Raw genomic sequence first — 9,924 nt, forward strand, 5'->3', positions numbered from 1 at the left:
ATGAGTGGATAAGGATATATTTCATTATGTACACATAATGCATACACATAATGTGTACATAATGGAATATTATTCAGGCATCAAAAAGAATGAAATCTTGCCATTTGCAGTGATGTGGATGAAGCTTGAATAGATTATGCTAAGCAAAAAGTCAGTCAGAGAAAGACAAATACCATATAATTTCACTCATATGTGGAATTTAAGAAACAAAACAGATTAACACACGAGAAGGGAAAAAAAGAGAGGGGGAAGCAAACCATAAGAGGTTCTTAACTATAGAGAACAAACAAGACTGATGGAGAGAGGTGGGTGGAGAATGGGCTAAATGAGTTATTGGTATTAAGGAAGGCACTTGTGTTGGGCACTGAGTATTATACGAAAGTGATGAATCCCTGAATTCTACTCCTGAAACCAATGTTACACTATCTGTGAACTGACTAGAATTTAAACAAAAAAATTTAAACAGCAACAAAAAAGAATAGTTAAAGACATGGGACAAAGTTTATCATGGTATTAGGGAAAAGCATGATACATGTATAATGTGGTTCAATTTAGTGTATTGGAGAAATACATTTATCATACTTTTATGTTTTACCCCATTCACACCTTGCTTGAAAGAAACAAACTAAATGACTTTTTCTGGGTGGTGAGATTATGCTTTTTTTATTTTTTCTTTATCTTTTTGGTATTTTCTAAATTTTCTATATTAATGTTAGGGCATTTTTCTTTTATGATCAGAAAACTTTATAATAAAATCTGACTAGTGGCTGAATTTTGGTTTATCAGATATATATTTGATTTTACATTTCTGTCATTTTCAAAATCAAGATCAAAGCACTCAAAATCAATTGCACTCCTATATGTTTGTTAAAATAATTTGGATATAAGTTTAGTTATTATTATTATTTTAAAGATTTATTTCTTTATTTTAGAGAGAGAGTATGTGAGCAGGTGGTGGGGGCAGAGGAAGAGAGAATCCTCAGACTCTGTGCTGAGTGTAGAGCTTAATCCCAGGACCTTGAGATCATGACCTGAATCAAAATCAAAAGTTGGGTGCTTAACTGACTGAGCCACTCAGGTGTCCCAAGCTTAGCTTATTAGTTTACATTTTTATATTACCATCTACCTTAATTTACAGGATAGTTTTAGAATTGAAAGTTTTAGAATTGTTTTTAAATATGTTTTATAAACATATTTTAAAAAACATTTTTCCTGCTTTATTCTGTATATTTTATTGGTTTTCCTAATAACCAGAATTTTAAAAAATAATAGAATGGTAATTTTGCAGGGTCTGGGATGTGGGAAAATTGGGGAGATGTTGCTCAAAGGGCACAGACTTGCAATTAGAAGATGAGTAAGTTCTAGAGATCTAATGCGTAACATTGTAATTATAGTCAACAATGCTGTATTATATACTTCAAGGTTGCTAAGAGATTACATATTAAAAGTTTTCACCACAAAATAGAAATGATAATTCTGTGACAAGATGGACTTGTTAGCTAAGACTATGGTGGCAGTCATATTGCACTACAGAAGTAGATCAATCAATATGTCATATGCCTTAATCTTACACAACGTTATGTATCAATTACATTTTAGTCAAATGAAAGAATTTTTATATTATAGATATTTCTTATAGATGTATGCATAGGATACACAAATAAATTGTGGTGGTTTTAAATATTTCCACAAGTTATTTTATACCTTCGAAAGATGGAGTCCAATTCATTTTCCCTTGAGTGTGAACTGGACTTACCAATATGCTTCTAATGTATAGAAAACAGAAGTGGTGATGTGAGACTTCAGAGACTAGGTCATGAAAGGCACAGTGACTTCTTAATTTCTCTTGAATTGCTCTGGGTGAAGTTAGTTGACATGAGCAGAAGCCCATGTGCATGAGGAGCTAAGACCTTCTGCTTGTAGCCAATGAAGAACCAAGGCCTCCAGCCAACAGCCATAAGAGTGTGTCTTTTTGGAAGTGGATCCTTCAGTCCTGTCAACCTTTGGATGTCTGCATCACAACCAACATTTTGACTGTAACATCATGAGAGATGCAGAGCCAGGAAAAGTCGCTTCTGGACTTTGAAACTCCTATGAGATAATAAATGTTTCTTGTTTTAAGCCACTAAAATTTGGGAAGAATTTGTAATGACATTATAGATAACTAACACAAATATATTTCTGTATGATTAATACATTATTAGGTAAAGATTTATTACATTATTTGTTCATCATTATGCTCTTACTGTATAACAACCCTATGTTAAATATTTCACCTGTACTATCTGATTTGATTTTCATCGGAATCTAACAATGTAGGCTCAATTATACATCCTCATTTTACAGAGGAGGAAATTGAGTCTTAGAGAGTAGCCTGCTTAAGTAGGTCAGAAAGCCAGGATTATAATGCAGAAGTCCATGCTAGATTGATTCGTTCTTCAGATAGTTGGAGTAAATCTCTTATTAGTGTTTTTGAGAAAGTGAGATGTAAAGCCTTATATGCTCCACATTCTGATTATTGTAATGCTATTTTATTCTTTTACATATCATGCTTTGAGCTTTTGAGGTCTGCTTCTTTTTCTGTCAGTGGTAACCAAAACACAGGCCTTACTAATCATGAATAAAAGAAGACAATATGATATAAGAAGAAAATGTTTTTTCTTTCCCTGCACTTGCAGAGAAAACTAGAAACTATTCTCGCTTATTTTAATTTTAGATAAGGATTTTTATAAGATACCTGGGCTTCAGAGATTATTGTTAACTACTGTTGATGGTAACCTTTAATTTCAGAAAGGTCAGTAATTTTGATTGGTTGTTTACTTAATAATGAGTTGCCTTGGTAATAAATTTGATGGAGATGTAAATTTTTTCTAAAAGGCATAAAACTTGTGAAGTCTCTGTGAAATCTGAAGGAGATTATTGTTATTTTTCTCTTATTTCATGTGCTTGAGGTAAAATAAAATTACAGATTTTATATTTAAATAAAAAGTTTGAGAATCTCGCCTTATTTAAATTTAACAACAGGTATACTTAAGTAGTATATTTCTTAGTCTTTATTTATTTGAGAAAGTCTTTCTGTTGCTCTCACAAATGATTAATTACTTGAATGGATATACAATTCCTAGAGTCACAGCTTTGACCCACTAAGCATTCAGTAGACTTTGATTATTCTACTCTCTTCTTAAAGACTTCCAATTTTTAAAAAATTGGAACACTTATAATTCCTAGCTGGCTCTTTGTCTTCTACCCCCCACATGGATTGTCTTCTCTCATTATTTTATTCTTTTTGTCCTCTTTCCAGGCTTCTCATTTTTGTCTTTAGTACTGATTTGTTGGGGTTGGGTGGTCTTTTCTTCTGTTTCAGAGAGTAGAGTAGGTGATATGTGGTTCAATAATGTATTTCTCAATTCATCTGGCCTGGTGATGCCTTTAGTGGCAATTCCACCCGGATTTTCCAGGATCTTTTCTTAACATTTGATCTCAAAGTCACCTTTTACATTTTTGTGCCCTCAAGAATACTTTATTAGGAAGTTAAGAAGAAGCTTATCGGTTCTTTCTCCCGGCACCTTGGAGGTGGTAGGCTGCTTCAGGATGAAGCAAAGCATCTCTTTCTCAGCTACTGACTGCCAGAAACTCATTGAAGTGGAGGATGAATGCAAACTTTGTACCTTTTATGAGAAGCATTTAGCCATAGAAGTTGCTACTGATACTCTGGGTGAAGAATGGAAGGGTCACATGGTCCAAATCAGTGCGGAAGCCAAATAAGGCTTCTGCATGAAGCAGGTTGTCTTGACCCATGGCCATGTCCACCTGCTGCCAAGTAAGGGGCATTCCTACTATACACCAAGGAGGACTGGAGAGAGAAAGTGCAAATATGTTAGGGGTTGCATGTGGATGCCAATCTCAGTGTTCTCAACTTGGTTATTGCAAAAAAAGGGGAAAAAGGATATTCCTGGAATTACCAATACTACTGTGCCTTGTTGCCTGGGGCCCAAAAGAGCTAGCACAATCCACATACTTTTCAGTCTCTCTAAAGAAGATGATGTTCCTCAGCATGTTGTGAGAAAGCCCCTAAACAAAGAAGGTAAGAAACCTAGAACCAAAGCACCCAAGATTCAGTGTCTTGTTATACCAGGTGTCCTCCAACACAAACGTTGGTGTGTTGCTTTGAAGAAACAGTGCACTAACAAAAATAAGGAAGAGGATGCAGAATATGCTAAAATTTTGGCCAAGAGAATGAAGGAGGCCAAAGAAAACCACCAGGAACAGACTGCTGAGAGACAGAGGCGATCTTCTCTGAGAGCTGCTACCTTAAATCTGAGTCCAGTCAAAAATGAGATTTTCTGAGTGCAAATAAAGAAGATCAGACATTTAAAAAAATTATTTATTTATTTATTCATGAGATACACACACACACACACACATACACACACACACAGAGGCAGAGACACAGGCAGAGGGAGAAGCAGGCCCCATGCGGGGAGCCCAATGTGGGACTCCATCCCAGGACTCGATCCCAGGACTTGATCCGGGAACTCCAGGATCACGCCCTGGGCCAAAGGCAGGCGCTAAACCACTGAGCCACTCCGGGATCCCCAAGATCAGACATTAAAAAAAGAAGCAGCAGCTTATCAGGCTTCCATCACCATGTAGAATCTTTCACCATGTTAAGTCCAAATTCAGTAATTTAAAATGCTTATAAGCTTATAAGCTTCAAAATGATTAATAGGTCACACTTTTCCAAACATCTCTTTAAATATTTATTTTTCATTTCTTCATTCATCCATATTCATTAGGATATAAACATCTCACCTTCCACCTTTCCCCCACTGATTTTGTTATTTATTTAAGAGAGAGAGGGAAAGAGGGAGGGGCAGAGGCAGAGGGAGAAGCAGATTCCTCACCAAGCAGGGAGCCCAATGTGAGGCTTGATCCCAGAACCCTGAGATCATGACTTGAGCCAAAGGCAGACGCTTAACTGACTGAGCACCCAGGTGCCCTATTAGCAATGTATTTTTATTAATATAAAGTTTTATTTTTATTTATTTTTTTTATTATTATTTTTTTTTAATATAAAGTTTTAAAAAGTCTTTTGACCTCTGTCCTGGGAATTAGGAACTCTCACTATTTGATCTTTCTGAAACTTTTGCTTCCTAGGATAAAAAAATTAATCATGATTTTATAAATTTCTTATTTTTGAACAAAGTTTAAATTTGCAAATAGTTGTAAAAATAATCTTTCATAAACTTTCTAACAATCTTGCATAATTGCTTGAAGAAAAATACACTGCATCATAAATATGTTCCTTTGTGTGAATTTCAGATTAAGAAAGATTGATTATCTTATATGTTTAGAACTCTACTTCATGCAGTGCAGGATAAAAAAAGGAAACAGTTTTTGAGCTTAAACACATTCAAAACCTTGTTGGAGGAAAAAAAACACAAAGCAATACAAGACCGTATGTAATCAATGATCAAAAAGAAAATAGAAAATTACCTGTGGGGTGACTCTGTCCACTGGCAGTTTATTTATTTATTTATTTATTTATTTATTTATTTATTTATTTATCTATCTATTTATTCATTTATTTATCTATTTATTTATTTATTTATTTGAAGATAAGGCAGGGTATTGAATGACTTTACATTTAAAAATAAAATAAAATCTGCTTTCTTCATGGGATTGTCTTAAGCCTGTGTTTATTTATTTTTTTGAAGTTTCTTTTTTTTTTTTTAAAGATTTTATTTATTTGTTCATGAGGGGCACACACAGAGAAAGAGAGAGAGAGAGAGAGACAGGCAGAGACACAGGCAGAGGAGAAGTAGGCTCCATGCAGAAAGCCTCTCGTGGGACTTGATCCTGGGACTCCAGAATCACTCCCTGAGCTGAAGGTAGATGCTAAACCACTGAGTTAAACCGCTGAGCTTAAATTATACAATTTAAGCCTATGTTTAAATTGTATAGGAGCAACATGTTTTCCAAGATGAATTGTTTAGAAAATAGTTTATGTCTCAAGGATTGTTGACGGTCTTTACATTTAACAGAATCTTTAATTTCTTTCATTATTAAAAACAGAAAAGATAAAAAGACGTTTTTGAAGCTGTGTACATTTAAAACTTATTTTTTTGGGGGCAAATAAAAAGAAATCAATATTTGTGGGTCAGAATGCCTTTAGGTTTTATGCTGCTGGGAAATTATGTATAATTTGATATTGGATTGTTAGCAGAATACCATGTTTTCATTTTCCTCCAGCTGCTTTAAACCTTGGAAAGCCACTAGCAATGCTCTTCAAGAACAGCTGGACACAACAGCAGAATCTTTCTGCAGACAGGAATTTCCTGGAATAAAACTATTGACCATCTAGTGTCATGGAATAAAGTTCTCATTAGTTTCTTTCTCTTGGGTAGTTTGAGTTCTTTTTTCCTTGTTATGGAGCTAATTAAGTTTATAGGAAACTAGAGCTACTTAGAAATATCTGCATGACAATACTCAGGAAAAGTTTTCATAGTATACCAAATCTCTTAACTTCCTGCCCCCCCCCCAAAAAAAAATAGAGAGGGAGGAGAGAGAGATTAATAATATCATACAAATCAGAACAAACCTTGTTTTGCAAACTTTTTAAGTGTCACATGGCTTCAAATAAGTTGTTTCACAGCTCTGTTCATAATTCTAGAAATGAAGATACTGCCATTGTCCCAGAAAGGTGTTGCATAGGTTAGGTAAAGGAATTGTAAACTTTTCTAGGCTATGTGGATATATCTCACTCTGCCTGATTTCCTTCTATCCAGCAACCAGGTAGTGTCTATGTATAAACATTGAATTAGAAGTAGAAATACCACACCATCCAGTAATTCCACTACTGGATATTTATCCAAGGAAAATGAAGACACTAGTTTGAAAAGATATACGGTGCCTTCATGTTCATAGCAGTATAATATATGATAGCCAAGATATGGAAGTGACCTAAGTGTGCATTGATGGGTGAATTGGTAAAAAAAAAAAAAAAAAAAAAAAAAAAAAGATGTGGTATATATACACAATGGAATATTAGCCATAAAAAATGAGATCTTGCCATTTTTGAGAACATGGACCTCAAAGGTATTATGCTAAGTAAAATAAGTCAGATAGAGAAAGACAATACCATATGATTTCATTTATATGTGGAATCTAAAAACAAACAAACAAACAAACAAACAAACACATGCAGATTCATAAATACAGAGAACTTGTGGTTGCCAGAGGGAAAAGGGGTGGGAAATTGGGCAAAAAAGATGAAGGGGAGTGGGAGATACAGGCTCCCAGTTATGGAATGAATAAGTCATAGGAATGAAAGGTACAGCATAGGGAATATAGTCAGTGATATTGTAATAGTGTTGTACAGTGATAGATGGTCACTAGAGTATTGTATAATAAATAGAATTGTCAAATCACTATGCTGTACACCTGAAACAGATATAACATCATATGTCGACTATACTTCAATAATAAAAATAAAAAAATCTTATAAATACAGAAAAAGTCACATTGTCTATTTTCTTTTTTTTTTCAGATTTTATTTATTTATTTATGAGAGATGCAGAGGGAGAGACAGATATAGGCAGAGGAAGAAGCAGGCTCCCTGTGGGGAACCCGATGCAGGATTTGATCCCAGGACCCCAGGATCATGACCTCAGCCAAAGGCAGACACTCAACCATTGAGCCACCCAGGCATCCCACATTGTCTATTTTCTTCACTGACCCAGTCAGAGGGAGATATAACTGGTCTTCCACATTAAAAGTTCTGGAATACATGGGCCCTATTTATGCATAACTCAAATTCTTTTCCTTAGGTTCTCACCTTTTGTTTACTGCAAAAATTGGCTCTTTCACTCCTTTCCAGACCCTTCTCCAACATGGAATTAGCAACACATATGTGGCTCTGCCTTAATTATAAGCTTAATTTGTACATGATTTTCTTATTTCGATATTGTTAACTTAAGAGGGTCCTATTACTGCAAAAACTGGCTCTTTCACTCCTTTCCAGACCCTTCTCCAACATGGAATTAGCAACACATATGTGGCTCTGCCTTAATTATAAGCTTAATTTGTACATGATTTTCTTATTTCGGTATTGTTAACTTAAGAGGGTCCTATTGCTAAAGGGCATCTACATGGCACATGCATTTTAGTATCAGTTGGATCCTCTGTTTAATCTAATTCTGTTCATGTTCTGTTATTTTAATTTTGTGGTAGCAAGGGTGGAAAAAACCATTTTGCAGTTTCTGTCCTCTTATTTTATCTTCACAAGGTCTTGGCGACTTGTAACCATTACCTGAATTCACTGACATCACATATTCTATTCCTATGAACTAACCTTGATTCATTTCCTTTTATCAATAAAAATATTCTCCTCTGACCAGTGCTGCCCATTCAATGTCATTCATTTAGATTCTATTGAATGGCAACTGAATAAAAAAATATTCCCTCTTAGGACATAGTGCTGTGCAACTTTTCATTTGATACATTGGAATTCTTTCTGTTATAGTTAACTATTGCTGTTTAATAAATTACCCCAAAACTTAGTGGCTTAAAACAAGTGTTTTATTATATCTCATTAGTTTGTTGATCAGGAATTTAAGATTCAGCTGGTGGTATTCAGCTGGCAGATGAACTGGTCTGGAGGGTCTGAAATGGCTTTGTTCACATGTCTGCCACTTTGATAGAGATGGCTGGCAGGTTGGCCTTAGCTACCCAGGATAGTTAGACCCCTATGGAGCTCATGGCTTCTAGAGCAAGCATGCCAAGTGGCCAGAAAAGATTCTATTGATCTAGTCTTATAATTTCCAGAATGTCAATTCTGTTACATTCTTTTGGTCAGACAATTCACTAAGACCAACTCAGTTTCAAGGAGAGGGAAATTAGAATCAGTTTTTTTAGTAGAAGAAGTAATAAAGAATTTTTGTTCATCATTAATTTACCACAATTTTCCTGCATATTTAGTCTAAAACTTGATGTTAAGAATGAGTGGCATGGCAAACTATTTAGAAGTGAGAACTCTGCATCCCGGAATTCATGTTTCTTAGTGTGTATGTGTTTTATTTTGTGAACTAAGTGATAGAGATAGGTAAATGTCCCCTTGAATTTTGTTACTTAAGTAGCAATTATAAAATGACTTGGTTGTAGAGGGAGTCTTCTTCAGCCATGACAACAATGATGACAATGACAATAGCAACAGCTGCTGTTGTTATTATTCTTCCCCACCAACACTACTAGGGCCCATGGGTTGTGTGCTAGACACTACTATGAATTGGCAGTAATCTTAAAACATTTCTACAGTGGAGGAATTATTATTGTTATTTTGTAAATGAACACTTTGAGGATCTGAGTAGATAAGTTACAGTCTAGTGAGGCAGAGAGAGGTATCTGGAACCAGACTGAGTTCAAATCACAACTAAGCCATTAACTACCTGTCTGACTTTTGAAAAAATAATTTATTAGTGCTGCAGTTTCCTCTTCTGTAAAAAGGAGAGAAATAGCAGCACACTCCTCATGAGAATTTTAGGGGTAAATATAGACACTAAGGATAATACTTGGCATCTGGTGTTAGCTATTATTATTGTCCAAGGTTATACAGCTAGTAAATACGCTTACTGAATTCTGAGTGCTGCGATATAGGATGAAAATGAATAATGCCAAAATAGCCACAAGACTTTACTGACATGGGGACCAGAGTAGAATCTGTATCTGTCCGATTTGCAGAGGTAATTATTTTATTTTGCAATGGACTAGAAAAAGAAATACAAAAGTCTTCTACTTGGCTTTGTCATCTCAAAGTGGGAAGCACCTTTAATAATGTCAATCTTTTTTACTTCCCTAATTAATTCAGGTATTCATTTATTTTTTTTTTATTTTTATTTTTCAGGTATTCATTTAACAAATATTTCT

At 34.8% G+C, this 9,924-nt stretch overlaps 1 pseudogene; it reads left to right on the top strand.

Annotated features, from left to right (window-relative positions):
* The first annotated feature begins 3,591 nt into the window (after positions 1-3,591).
* Positions 3,592-4,337, top strand: LOC112658730 (40S ribosomal protein S6-like; annotated as a pseudogene).
* The last annotated feature ends 5,587 nt before the right edge of the window (positions 4,338-9,924 follow it).

This window comes from Canis lupus, chromosome 12 (assembly GCF_003254725.2).
Source record: "Canis lupus dingo isolate Sandy chromosome 12, ASM325472v2, whole genome shotgun sequence".
NCBI lineage: Eukaryota > Metazoa > Chordata > Mammalia > Carnivora > Canidae > Canis > Canis lupus.